General features: G+C 35.1%; 1 protein-coding gene across 2 annotated transcripts in view; it reads right to left on the bottom strand.

Moving 5' to 3' along the window:
* Positions 1-15570, bottom strand: part of LOC149947837 (alpha-2C adrenergic receptor-like) — a 119328-nt gene that overhangs the window by 48998 nt on the left and 54760 nt on the right. Inside the window, exons 1-2 of one of the 2 annotated variants that reach the window (XM_090171610.1) lie at positions 6037-6072; positions 5216-5299 (exon numbers count right to left, since the gene is read on the bottom strand). The gene's annotated coding sequence lies outside the window, so the exon portion shown is untranslated. Of the gene's footprint in view, positions 1-5215; positions 5300-6036; positions 6073-15570 lie in introns of those variants that run through there. The other variant, XM_090171609.1, reaches the window with a different exon arrangement.

Raw genomic sequence — 15570 nt, 5'->3', positions numbered from 1 at the left:
TCTCTAGTAACTTCCGGTTACTTTAATCAAAGTAAGTGATCGCAAAATGAAGAATCCATTCTCTGACCGCCGTTTTCTCGGGTAGCTGCAAGGTAGCCCGTTGATTCCTTTCGAATGGGGAGTGGAACGAGTGGCTGTATCGAAGCGTGAAAATGAAGATTTCTCTTTGGGCGGCGGTTTCAGGGTGGCCCGAAATGTAGCTTGATTTCTGGCGGCGCGACGAAGGTGCGCGCCGGAAGTGAACGGCAAATATCCGCGGAATTCCGTCTGGCGGGTCTAATCCAAGTCCGCCGAAACAAAGCCGCCCTGACCTAATGATCCGTAAAAAGAAGTTCCCCAAATGATCTCCGCCGCCGTCTTCAAGCGGACTCTCATTCCACACGACACCGAACTCGCGGAATGAGCCCGATTCGCGATTTAGACCCGTTTCTATAACAAAAACTGCTCGGTATTTATACCCATTAGGTGGGTTTTTTTTCGCCTGTCCGAGGACAAAAAGTGTAAACTTTTTACCCTAAAACGTTTTATTCGCCTGTTCTCGGGGTAAGATTTACCCTGTCCCGAATTTTGTTCGCTTGTTCCAGAGCTCAAACGTTACACTTTTTACTCCTCCTCGAAAGGAGGTGTAGAGGGAGTAATCTAGCTTATTTAGAAAATTCGTCTGCTTAAATTTCGTTTCAAGAAATCATGACGGGCTTTGAACATCTTCACATGTGGCAAGCTTTTAATAACGAAAATCCAATTGTTAAATGCTATTTAATGACTTTAAAAGTTGCTTGATGACTTAGACCTAAGGTGGTGTCTTGGGTATTAGCCTAGCTAATTATTATTACTATTAAATAAATAAGAAAAATTAGTCCTATATTGATGATCTCACCACCGGTCGCCATCTTAAAAACAAAACAAATAAATAACATTTAACCTTTAACTACTCCCTTCTTACTCCAACTCGTTTTTTTCGTCAAGATAGAATTGGAGTAAAATGACGTCATAGGGCTACACTTTTTAACCTGCTCAAAAAACCGAGAACAGGCGGAAAAAAACCACCTAATGATTCGCGGTGGCTACCGCATTTAGTTTCACGGGAAATACGCGCGGCTTTCGTCAGGGACGTGTGTTCGGGGAAAAGAGCCGATAAGAACATTTTACAAGTACTTCTTCCACGAACAAAAAAGACACTCGTCGACTAATTAAAAAATTTTCACGTAGCTCCTCCCCTTAAGAATCAGCTCGGCTAATACCCAAGGCACCACCTTAGGCCTAAGTCATCAAGTGACTTTTAAAGCCATTAATTCAGGGGGCCGGGTTACAATGCGTATGAGTGTGCATGGTGGCCAGCCCTTTATGCCACGCGAGCCAACAACTCCTTACAATAAATATTACCGTTAACCTCAACAAGTTTTTTATGGAAGGGGAAACCGAAGAGCTCGAGGGAAAACCCCTTAAACCAGAGGGGGACAGAACTTGAAAACTCAACGCGGAAGGAATTGTTCCGAGTTTTCACCCAGTGCCACAAGCTATAGGATTGAACCCGGCTTCTCTTGCTGCGAGGTGAAAGTGCTAACCACTCCGCCACCTCACCTGCGGTGGGCCAAAAACACGTGATTACGTAGCACCACCCTGAAACGTTGACGTTTCTATTAAATCAACAATTTATTTCAAGGGATGTACTGAAAATAGAAATAAAAGTATTTCAAACTCATGATATTCACTTCCCCAATGCGATTGTCAGTTAGTCTCATTAAATTGACTATTTTCTTTTGGCCCAAGATCCATCATCCACGAGGGAAGTGATACGGAGAAATTAACATTTAAGGGGAAATTTATTCTCTTCTTTGACGTCCAAAGCCACTCCCTACGCATTGTAACCCGCGGCCACCTGAATTAATATCTTTAAAAGTCGCTCGATGACTTGGGCATAAGGTGGTGCCTTGGGTTTTAGCCTAGCTGATTATTATTATTTATTATTAATATTAGGTCCCAGACACCAAGACGAGGTGTGGAGCCTCTTTCATCCCATAATTTGGTCATTTGTCAAAATGAGATCCAGTTTCCAAAATTTAAGTTTTTTTACTACCAATATTTAAGAAAAAGGTGACTCGTAAAAATTAGCTAATAGTTGTCAATTTTAAATTTCACCCTGATAACACCGTTACGTGAGTATTAAAGGCAGTATGGGATTTCCCATTAGGAACAATAGGCTAGGGGTTAAAAATTTCTGGGCCAGGGGTGGGATATTTCCTTGCTCAAATAAATGTTTTATTTTTTAATTTTAAGGGCGCCATTTTCATTAGTGTCTAGAGGGGAAAATTTCTAAATCCAGCCCTGATTAAACGTTCCTTTGGGAATTACCTACTAGAGACATTAAGGCGGTTCAAAAAACCTCGTCAGGAGGATCGAGTGTGTACATCATATGACACGTTCTCCATAGACCTATTTTTTTTTGCTGTTGTCGAATGTCCCGTGGGTGGGACTTACAGGAGGAGTGTCCACCCTGACACGACGATAATAAGAAGCCGCGTTTGTAGAAAATATATTTCTCTATTTGAACACGCCGACTTGAAGCCGGCTCCAGGAAAGATACCACTTAGAACAAAGTCGTCTTTCTTATTTTCTTATCGAGGAGACTTCGGATGAAAGAAAATTCTCCAAAACGGAAGCGGAAGACAGGAGTGCCGTGGCCCCGGCGTCCACTGGGACTCCGCAACTCGCCCCCCCCCCCCCCTTCCGAGCGTCGAAAAACCACGCGGCGCTGTGGGGTCGAGGGGCTCGGATACGTTCGGGAGATGCGACAAGCAAACTCGCTTGATAATTTCCGCTTTCGACGTCATGCCGGACGTTGGCGACACCGATCACGACTGGGGGATGGCTGGGGTTTCTTTACCCTCGAATTTCTGCCTCCTCCTTCGCACCATGTCTAGCTCTATCAAGTGCCGTTTTTTAAAATTATTACACATTCTTAAATCTCTGTTACTTTTATAGATAACTAGCTGGCGTACCCGGTATTTTCCGGAAAAATAAAGATTTTTATATTTGGATTTTATTAAATACTTATAATACAATTTAACATTTCTTGATCAAAAGAACCAAGGAATACCCAGGAATAAACGCCAGTGACGAAACTGCAACACAGTCTATACGAAAATAGAGCGCTGTCTCCACGCAAGGCACCGTACCAAATATATCCAACTGGTTAATGACAATTTTAACTAATTAAACGTTGATTACGTGATAATTTGCCTTTTATTATACGGCCTAGTGTCTACTGAAGAAGGCTTTTACAAAAATGCAATAATTAAAGCTTTTTTCTTCTTTATGCCTAAAGAAAATAGAACGCTGTCTCCACGCAAGGCACCGTACCAAATATATCCAACTGGTTAATGACAATTTTAACTAATTAAACGTTGATTACGTAATAATTTGCCTTTTATTATACGGCCTAGTGTCTATTGAAGAAGGCTTTTACAAAAATGCAATAATTAAAGCTTTTTTCTTGTTTATGCCTAAAGAAAATAGAACACTGTCTCCACGCAAGGCACCGTACCAAATATATCCAACTGGTTAATGACAATTTTAACTAATTAAAGGTTGATTACGTAATAATTTGCCTTTTATTATACGGCCTAGTGTCTATTGAAGAAGGCTTTTAAAAAATGCAATAATTAAAGCTTTTTTCTTGTTTATGCCTAAAGAAAATAGAACACTGTCTCCACGCAAGGCACCGTACCAAATATATCCAACTGGTTAATGACAATTTTAACTAATTAAACGTTGATTACGTAATAATTTGCCTTTTATTATACGGCCTAGTGTCTATTGAAGAAGGCTTTTACAAAAATGCAATAATTAAAGCTTTTTTCTTCTTTATGCCTAAAGAAAATAGAACGCTGTCTCCACGCAAGGCACCGTACCAAATATATCCAACTGGTTAATGACAATTTTAACTAATTAAACGTTGATTACGTAATAATTTGCCTTTTATTATACAGCCTAGTGTCTATTGAAGATGGCTTTTAAAAAAATGCAATAATTTAAGCTTTTTTCTTGTTTATGCCTAAAGAATTAAGATACTCGGTCTTTTGGCTAAGATCAAAGTGTAGTATCTTGTATATAGCGGTTATACCTAATTATTAAATTAATTCAATTAATTTAAGTTGTTTTGCCGTCTGTAACAGTCGAAAACCACCGTCAGGGTACCATGAGATAGTTTACCAAAAGTGGTCAACCTAAGTTTAAAACTCATCTTTATATATTAGAAGGACAATAGAAGGTCCAATAGGTATGTATAAAGCTTGGACAAATAAAGTAATGAACAGGAATCATACGTGTTAATATCATAATATCATACAGTATATATCTATTTGAATATAAATGATAAGCATATCTTTGTTTACTCTTCTAGTTCTGTGTTTGTCGCCAGAGGTCTCAGCGTATAATTTTGTTAATACTAACTCGCCCTAGTGGCCTTTTTTTTAATAAAATGCTTACTCTTGTTATTCATACTGTTGAACTGAAAGGTGGTGCGTTTAATGTGGCTCCTACAACACATCTATTAATCAACTAAGGAATAATATAACAATACGCAAAACATTCTTCAATTTGTATCGCCACCAGCGCTCCTACCGGTCATATCACGAAACATTTCCACCCAAATTCAAGTTCTCTCCCCACTGGTTTAAGGGGTTTTCCCCCGAGTTCTTCGGTTTCCCCTTCCATAAAAACTTGTCGAGGTTAACGGTAACAGTTAGTGTAGGGAGCTGTTGGCTCGATCTCGTGGCATGCAGGGCTTGCCACCACCCTCCTACGCATTGTAACCCGGCCACCTGAATTAATGGCTTCAAAAGTCGCTTGATGACTTAGGCCTAAGGTGGTGCCTTGGGTATTAGCCTAGCTGATTATTAAAAACGGTCGATGACGAGCTAAAGATATTAGACTAACCGTCAATGTTTGGGTGGAAATATTTCTAAAAGAACGCGTCCAGTATTTTTAAGTATTAAGTTTCTAAGTTAATTATAGATCTAGGTTTAGGTAATATTTCGTTGGCAGGTGCGTTTCAACATTGTCAGCTGGACAAATTACTTGTCTAGTAAGTAATTTCAGTACTAGCGAAATTGATTTTCCCATAATCCCGTCCATTTCTAATTCTAACGCTCTTACGCTGAAAATATGAAATTTTCCCCGACTGGTTTAATAAATGAAGTAAAGTGTAGCTTACCGAATGTAAGGATAGAATCCTAGATTTGAATGAAACTGTTGGAAATCCGAGTGTGATACTTCGCCCGCAACTCAGACAGCTTCTCTGAAAACATAAGTTAAAAATTTCGTTAGCTAAAAGTGATGACATTTCGAGAATAGAAAGAGTAAGGTTCGCGTGGCATGAAGGGCTGGCCACCACCCTCCTACGCATTGTAACCCGGCCACCTATAATCCTGTATTAATGGCTTTAAAAGTCGCTAGATGACTTAGGCCTAAGGTGGTGCCTTGGCTATTAGCCTAGCTGATTATTATTATTATTAAATAGGTCTATTTCATATTAAGAAATAAAGAAATACCACGTTATTTCACCTTTGAGGGTTTGAGTAAACGTTTTAGTCGGGGATAAATATTTCTTTTGAATCCTTAGCTGAAATAGCTTCATTTTTCTAAGGAATTTTGTCATTAATATTTAATTAAAGATTACTTTTATATCTAACAGTTCTAACATAATAATTTATATTGAACAATTAAACCACATTCCTTTAAATATATCTTTTTCACGTGAAATTCCAACCCATTAAATTATTCTGGCCTTTTCATTTGTACGTCAAAGGGACTATAAACCTTTATATTTACTCAGTATTTTCTTTTCTCCGTAAGAAATGAACTTACAATTTACTTAAAAACCAACCGAAACGGAACCAAAACAATCTAACCGAATCCGACGCGATTCTCAGTCAGGCGAAAACCCGTCTTTCTAAGCCCCAATTAACAACGAAATACTCCAGCCGACGAAATCCGTTCTAATTTAAATAATAGCGGCCATACGACGGAACTCACCGTACGCATTTCTTCTATTTTTTGTCAGTCAAATCTGTCCGTTTCAAAAACCACAGCCGTGATTGTGACAGCAAACGGCATCAGAATCCGACCAACCACACGCCAAAATGGGCCGCGTACCATTATCGACCAAAGCTTTCCCATTCGAGTTAGAAAGGAATTCCCCCCCCTCCACCCCCCACCCTTTTTTTATTATATTTATAACATTTTTTTCCTTTCATATTTCTTTTTGGTTGAAAAGAACTCGAATAGCAACCACCCTCTCTATTTTAATGCAGTCCGATTATAAAATGGACCAGAGTAACGGAATAAACCGCTAAAAGGCGTCTTCGTTCACCTGCTAATGTAGAGATTCGGCGCTGGTCCAAGATAGGCGCCTTCTAGAGCGCCATCCGGTGGCCACGCCGTCAGCGATTTAACTCGCTCCTATTTACGACGGCAAACGGAATTGAAGCGAACGTTTTGTACAATTTTTGAATCGAGTGAAGGAATCCACAGATGGTTATTTCTCTCTCTCTCTCTCTCTCTACAATTCGTACGGAGGCAGTCGCGAAATTGGAATAATTTAGTTCAATCCCAAAGAGGGAATAAACACTTGGACATTCTTCAATAAAGTCCGATGTTAATTATTTCTTTCGCGGAGAGTTAAGTATTCAAGAAAATAAGAAAATTAATAATTTAATTTATGGTACCGGAGATATCTAAGTATTCTTCAATATGTATAAGCATTGATTAATGATGATTATACGGTACCTTAGGCCGTTAAATAAAATACAAAAAAAACCCGTTGGATAAAATAATGAATCTCTGGTTGGAACTAGAAACAGATATTTTAAAAATGACATTTTGCGAATTATCTGTACTCTTATCCCTTAGGTACAATAACCGTCGGAAATAAACGACAAAAGGAAATTTACTCTTATACTGGATCGATTCTCACTATTTTTAGTCCTTTTGACCTAATCAGGGAACATAATATCAGCTAACAACTAAAATATTATTTTAACTCACAATTATAATAAATTAATAATAGTTTGCAATTTTTCTAACCTAACTTCCTAAATTTTTTCACAAATATCTTTTTTTAAATAAAAACTTGTTGAGGTTAACGGTAATAGTTAGTGTATGGAGCTGTTTGCTCGCGTGGCATGAAGGGCTTGCCACCACTCTCCTACGCATTGTAAACTGGCCACCTTAATTAATGGCTTTAAAAGTCGCTAGCTGATTATTATTATTATTATTAGACTTCATAAAAAAAGTTATAAATTTTAATAAAATTTAAAATCACGTTTAATTTTTCTCGACCTTTTATTTTGGTACAAAGCTTTAGTAATTCTCCCGGAGAATATTTTCAACATTCTAGGTTCATTTTTGTTCTTTAGGGATATATTTTTCAATTTATAGAGTCCTTTCGTCTTATATCGATATACAGAGTGAAAAAGAGTTTCTTCCGGTCTCCGTGGACCTTTTTGGAGAGTAACACGCGGCCGACGCGACCCTGGTCAACGATATACTTCGTATCACTCGAGAATATTTGCGCCATTTTCTTTTGGAATGTAAATTTGCGCCGCTCGCGCCGAAGAATAATAGGCGCGTCGGAAAGACAAGCCAGCGGAAGCGAAAGAGTGGATCTCAGTCCGCACTCTTTCGATACCAGATGGCGTCCTTAAAGATTCCGTATATAAAGAAAAACTCGACTTTCGTTTTCCGGAGTCTGGTGGAGTATACGCGTATCAGTATTTCGTAAATATGTCCTTTTTATGCTAAACTGGCGAGGAAAGAATTTGTTTTTCGGTGACCGACTTCCCTTCTCTCCTGGCCACTCTTTTATTTCAGTTTCGGTTTCGTATTCTTCGAGATGCCCATTCCGCCGTATTTTGTTTTTAGGGATAAACCTTTTTTAAGGGGTTTTATTTAGTTCTACCCTTTTCATAAATATATACCGTAGAATATATTCTAGTCGGACGGCGTGTAGAATACTGTATATTAAATTTTCATTTTATATGGCCACGAGAACGAATGAAAACCCAGAAAATATTTGAGCTGTTGGTACCCTGTTGGATTAGGAAATATTTGATAATAGTTATAAGAGTCGCTTTAAGCGTAGTGTAGTGTAGTGTAGTGTATGGAAGTGTAGTGTAGTGTAGTGTAGTGTAGTGTAGAGTAGTATAATTTAGTGTAATATAATGTAATGTAGTGTAGTATAGTGTAATAATAATGTAAAATAATGTAATGTGATGTGATATAATGTAATGTAATGTAAAAATATTAATGTAATGTAATATTAATGTAATGTAATATTAATGTATTGTAATATTAATGTATTGTAATCTTAATGTAATGTAATATTAATGTAATGTAATATTAATGTAATGTAATGTAATATAAAGTACTATTAATGTAATATTAATGTACTATTAATGTAATATTAATGTACTATTAATGTAATATTAATGTACTATTAATGTACTATTAATGTAATATTAATGTACTATTAATTTAATGTAATGTAATATTAATGTAATATTAATGTACTATTAATTTAATGTAATGTAATATTAATGTAATATTAATGTAATATTAATGTAATATTGCCTTTTTATGGAACCTCCTTCGTACCTCTTGTCACTCTGACTTACTGTCTTGCCTAAATTTTTATGTACCAAATTATAAAACCCGCCATATGTACACGTTTACCGGTAAATCTTCTGATTCACCACTTCGAAGTATGCAAAACACATTTAATTCCTATTGTAACCAAGTTGATTTATTTTCCTGTAAATATACCGCTATTATGCAATTAACTTAAACATGTTCGACTGTCAAGTTGTCTATATGTTTCTTATTTGTTGTACGTTGTAGTGTTCTACCTTGTTGGTCATTTTGTACTGTTGTAGTTCACTGTAAATAAATTCATTTCATTTCATTTTTAATATACTATTAATTTAATGTAATATTAATATACTATTAATTTAATGTAATATTAATATACTATTAATTTAATGTAATATTAATATACTATTAATTTAATGTAATATTAATATTCTATTTATTTTATGTTATATTAATATTCTATTAATTTTATGTAATATTAATATACTATTAATTTAATGTAATATTAATATACTATTAATTTAATTTAATATTAATATACTATTAATTTAATGTAATATTAATATACTATTAATTTAATGTAATATTAATATACTATTAATTTAATTTAAGGTAATATTAATGTACTATTAATGTAATGTAATGTAATATTAATGTAATATTAATATACTATTAATGTAATATTAATGTACTATTAATGTAATATTAATATACTATTAATGTAAGATTAATGTACTATTAATGTAATGTAATGTAATATTAATGTAATATTAATGTAATGTTAATGTAATATTAATGTACTATTAATGCACTATTAATGTAATATTAATGTAATATTAATGTAATGTTAATGTAATATTAATGTACTATTAATGCACTATTAATGTATTATTAATTTAATGTAATGTAATATAATATAGTTTTGACTGTTAATGATCCGCAAAGATAAATAAAGTATTAGACTAAAATATTGATATAATTATACAAATTAAGAAAGTGTTTTAAATCAATACTGAATTTGACTTGCTATTTTCTAAACACTACATGCTCTATTGCCGTGAAAATCACTCACAAATAGGGCATACAAATCATGGGCGTTTTTGGTTGAACAAAAAGCAATATAATTTTCTCGGGGCGCTGTGGGTGAGCCCGGATATTTAATTTTGTACCGCACCGAATATCTCCCTTTCGCCACCACTGAATGGGTACACTGAATAGCACTAGTGTAGCCACTAATTTCCATCAGGAATCCATACCTCTACTTGGAATGCTTATCGCGGCAGATTTTCGTCTCGATGTGGCTGACGGTTTTTTGATGTCCCTATGTCAACTTAACAAACAACAACGTGAGAGGAGAGTGCGCGCAGAGGGGATTTTTTCTCTCGTCAGAGTGATCTTCCCATGCGCGATACGGTGGGATAAGCATTCCAAGTAGAGGTATGGATTCCTGTTTCCATTAATTAAAAAAATAATAATTAAAACATAATTCATTAATATTGTTTCATCAGTTTGACACATTTTTCACGTGACACCGCCTATAGCGATGTCGTTTCGCGTCTCACGAGTCATTTTGCAGCGTTCCGCTAGGGGGCGTTTTTCTTCCCGCGATGACGTCACTTTGCGCGTAGCTCCGAGTAAAATATTTCTTAAAGAAACGACTCTTGTTTATTTTAAATTTATGCTTATAATTAGCGTTGTAATGTTTATTTAACTTCCTGTATTTAAAACAGTGTTGTTAATTTTTAGGAAAAATAAAATACGGAAAGATTTCCAGAAATTTTCCGGAAAAGTTTCCGCAAATCGGAAAAATAAAAAATTGAAACATAAATTACTTTTAAGGGTTTTTAATTACGTCTAATAACAGTAAACATACTATTTATTAAGAGTTAGCAAGTAACTTGCGCAAAATATATGTAAAATAAAATTAATTTACTCGACAACGAATTTTTCTCGTGCACAAGCTTTAAAAGTTTATTGTAAAACTCGAGCGCGGTTTCGGTTACCTTCATGGTACCATTTTCAAGAGTGAAACCCGATTCACCCAACATTGTTACTTATATACAGAGGACTATTAAAAAAATATTAATTCCAAAAAATGAAATTAAATCAAAAAGTAGATAAAATGCACATAAAAAGGTTAGGAACAAATTTTTATCCAATTCTCGAGATATTCGATTCCGGGGCCAAGATCTCTATTTAAAGATGTGTTTTTAATTTTATTATTTTTAATTAAATACGATTCGCTAATGTTTAATTCTAACCGATTTTTACATTCATTTTTAAGGGTGATATTATCCCAACGGATGTCATGGTTTAAGTTATGACAATGTTCAGCTAAAGCTGATTTTTCTACCCTACCATGGTTGACATCAGCTTTGTGTTCTCTAATTCTGGTGCCAAGTTTTCTTTGGGTTTGACCAATATATTTTTTTCCCACACTCGCAAGGAATGCAATAAATTCCACTTTTATCATTTAAATAAAGGGGGTTTTTAATTTAACTAGTTTGTTTTTAAATTTTTCTAGAGGTTTATAGGCAATATTACATTTTAATTTATTTTTAAGGATTTGGCCTATTCGAGTGGAGATTAGAGGGTAAAAAGGTAAACTCACGTATTTTTTAATTTCAATGTCTGGTTCTAAGCTAGTATGGACTAGTATTTCATTTTTATATTTAAATTTTCTAAAAGCTTTGTCAACCACGGAAGGGGGGAAGCCTCTGTCTATGGCTATTACTTTAAGAAATTTTAGTTCGTCATCAATACCTTTGTTATCAGAGCAAATGTTCAATGCTCTGTAGACGAATGTATAAAAAGAAGCCATTTTTTGTGATAGGGGGTGATTGGATCTCATATGTGGAATAGTGACGACAGAAAAAGACTTCCGGTACACTGATGTTCTTAAATGATTCTGGTACCTCTCAAGTTTTATATCTAAATATGGGAGTGAACTGTTGTTTTCTAGTTCAAGGGTAAATTTGATGCTGTCATGTAAATTGTTCAGATAATTTTGGAACTCATTTAACGCTTCAAACCCGTGTTGCCAAATGAGAAATATGTCGTCCACGTATCTGATCCAGATTTTAGGGGACATATTCGAATTGTGCAACGCCTTCGTCTCAAAGTCATTCAAAAACATTTCTGCTAATAATGGGCTAATTGGAGAACCCATGGGAAATCCTTCGGTTTGTTCGTAATATTCATTGTTGTAGTTAAAAAAGGGTTTTGTAACACATAATTTAGTTAATTTTATGACTACCTTCTTTTTAAGTCTATGTTCGAAGCATGTGATGGCTTCATCTACTGGTACTTTGGTGTAGAGGGATACAATGTCTAAAGAAGCCAGTATGTCTTGGTTAGTTAAATTTAAATTTCTTATTTTGTCAACAAATTCTTTTGAATTTGTTACATTATATTTATTATCTTTAATTAGGAAGGCATATTTCTTAGCTAAGTATTGTGCAATTCTATGGTTAGAACTATCTATGTCGGATACGATTGGTCTAAATTTTAGTGACTCTTTATGAGTTTTTGGGAGTGCATATAGTCGTGGAGTTCCGACATTGGTTGGGATTAGGTAATTGCTTACACTCGGATCTAGCGATTTACAAGATTTAATTACATTTTTTACTTTTAAATGGTATGAGGTAGTGGGGTCTTTTTTAAGTTTTTTATAAGTTTTATCTTCTAGTAATTTCTCTATTTCAGTGGTGTAGGTGGTTTTGTCTAGAATTACAATTTGACCACCTTTGTCAGATTTAGTTATGACGATGTCATTATCTTTTTGAAAGTTTTTAAAAATCCCTATTTCACTTTTGTTGAGGTTGGTGGAGTTGTGATTGTAATTGTAATTGGAGTTAGTAATTTCATTTATTATATTCTGTCTAATATCTTAAGAAATTTCAATTGAAGCACTACAGTATGCTAAGCCATTTTCGACACTACTTATTAAGCCAATTTTATCCAAAAATTGTGGTTGAATCGAGAAATTAAGTCCTAATGACAGAGTTTTCAATTGTTCGCTTGAGTAGGTTTTTTTGGAGAGATTCAGGACTTTAGTGTTATCAATAAGCTTCTTCTGTTCAAGGTTTAGAGACTCAAACACGCGTTTATAATTTAACGTGATAGCGTCCTGTTGTGGGATTTGTAGAGTTCGAAGCTTGTTAAGCTTGTTAGTGAGACGTGATCTGGATGCTTCTTTTTCTTTCTGGGCGAAGGACCAACTGCACAATTCGAGATGTTGCCATTCCAATGTAGGGAGAGTGTTGCTAAGTTTTTGGTGAAGGCCATATAATTCACTTTCCAAATGGGCAATAGTTGATCTCTTCGTTTTGATCACTGAGCGGAGTACATTACGTTCACAACGGTGAGTGATCTTGGTTGTAAATCGGTTGTGTGGTTGAATGTTTACGGTGATAAAATTAGGGGTGATGTTCTTATTTTTGCACAACGTCAGGAACTTAAGTTGGCATAACTTTCTCTGCATATTAACACGTAGGGAGGTGAAGAAAACTTGGCACCAGAATTAGAGAACACAAAGCTGATGTCAACCATGGTAGGGTAGAAAAATCAGCTTTAGCTGAACATTGTCATAACTTAAACCTTGACATCCGTTGGGATAATATCACCCTTAAAAATGAATGTAAAAATCGGTTAGAATTAAACATTAGAGAATCGTATTTAATTAAAAATAATAAAATTAAAAACACATCTTTAAATAGAGATCTTGGCCCCGGAATCGAATATCTCGAGAATTGGATAAAAATTTGTTCCTAACCTTTTTATGTGCATTTTATCTACTTTTTGATTTAATTTCATTTTTTGGAATTAATATTTTTTTAATAGTCCTCTGTATATAAGTAACAATGTAAGGTGAATCGGGTTTCACTCTTGAAAATATTACCATGAAGGTAACCGAAACCGCGGTCGAGTTTTACAATAAACTTTTAAAGCTTGTGCACGAGAAAAATTCGTTGTCGAGTAAATTTATTTTATTTTATATATATTTATAAGTAAACATACTATAAAACATTAATAGTGTTACATTGTTAATCAGTTTAAAGCTAGTCTAGAGGTTTAGTTTTACTTTTAGATTCGAAAAAATGAGGCGAAAATGCCGCTTAATTTAAATTTGCAAAAAATATTAGACTAATCATGAAATTAAAACCCTTTTCATTTTTTCCGGAAAAAAGGTCTCGCTCATTTTCCGGAAAATATTCCGACTTACAACACTAATTTAAAATAAGTAACCAATATACGTAATTTTAAAAAAATATCACATTTCGTAATTTGTAATTCAGTTGTTAACGTTGATAAGAAAGGCTTAAAAATTCGCTAGTTATTTCCATAATGTAAAAATGTATTTTTTTGGGCAATACGATATACCCCCGCGGGCTTGCTTATTGGAATAATAAAAAACATACTCAAAGTTTAGTCATTTTGAGAGAGGCTAGGTTACTAGAGAACCCGAGAGTGTATTAGGAGCGTGACGTAGTCGGCCGATTCTTCAAAAGTTTCCGAATATTTTTTCTAAGCGAGATCGGAATCGAATTTCAAATCTTCGATTGGTTCCTCCCATCCCCCCCGACAACGCTTTCAACTTAAAGCGCGCATTGTAAATGAAGAAACCCTACTCCGCGGACAAGTTAACCGGCGATTGGGAGGGGAAAAGGCGACCGAACTCTGGATTTTATTCAATACGAACGGATTCGCTTCGTACTCTATAGCCACGCGCGAGCCGGAATCGATCGCCGAAGAAGCTTGTTGAATCGGGAGACTTTCTCGTCAGGCGCCCCACCCCGAGAGGGCGCTCGCGATAGAGAAGATTAAAGCAACCTGACCACACCACCTGTAGCCAAACGAAAAATACCAACTTTTTACCCAAAAAAAATTGTATATATTAATTTTTATTTTCCAGAAAAAATACGTACAGGGCTCGTCCACTTTAAAAGTTTGAATTCGGCAGATTTTTATTTGGATACAGTCAACACGGAGAATTGGTATTCGGCATATTTACGAAGCAAAAGTGGAAGGGTAAATGTTAGCTTCTCCCTGGGCATAAGTGTCGCGCGTGTAGAACACTTCTACAGGGGTTGGTAGGCCACAAATAGGCCAAAATTACTCCGTTTTATCAATATCGACTTCTTTTTTACCAATGAAAAATCGATAGTATGTTTCGATAAGGTCTCAACCAAGTTTAAATACGCGTGACGAATGACTTTTCATAGAGTGAGATTCCAAATTGACAAGAAAAATACTTCTCTTACTAGGATTAAATTTCGATCAGTTAAATTTATGTCTTTCGCGATTAATTAAAAAATTATAAAAATATTAATATTCCACACTTTAATTAATGTTAATTAACGTATCAAGTAGTCGTTTAACTATTTGTGGTATTTTTGTGTAATTATTTTCGTCCATTTTTAAGTAAATCTTTTTCCCTGTAAGATTTCTATTAAAGCATCTTTTAAAAATGTTTCCATACATATATCTCAACCCGTCATAATTTTTTTTAAAGCGCCATGATTAAAAAATTCGGTTTTTATAAAAATAAATACCACTTGGTAAATATGGGAATATTTTTACTTTCACGAAAGCGCAAAAAATAACTAAATAAAAACGCTCAAGGAAAAAAACCGTTCTAATGAGAGGCGCTAGAGCTCGAGCTTTGAAAACACGCCGAAAACAGAAATAGAATAGAAAATAATTAAAGCCAGAGGGGCAACTTGGACGAGAAAATAGCGACCCACACTAGGCTTCTTCCATCTCAGCCGTACCATTTTCCCCCGTGATCCTTCACGGGGCTTACATTCATTCCAAGAACATTTTTCCACGCATTACTTTTAATTTCGGAGATCAAGTTTCGGAAGCGAAGAAAAAGTGTCGTTTTGGGGATGAGACTTTGAAAGCGGACACATTATTATT

The sequence above is a fragment of the Leiobunum rupestre genome, chromosome 4 (assembly GCF_980474605.1).
Source record: "Leiobunum rupestre chromosome 4, qqLeiRupe1.1.hap1, whole genome shotgun sequence".
In the NCBI taxonomy this organism is placed as follows: Eukaryota; Metazoa; Arthropoda; class Arachnida; order Opiliones; family Sclerosomatidae; genus Leiobunum; species Leiobunum rupestre.
This window is presented reverse-complemented; position numbering and strand designations above follow the sequence as displayed.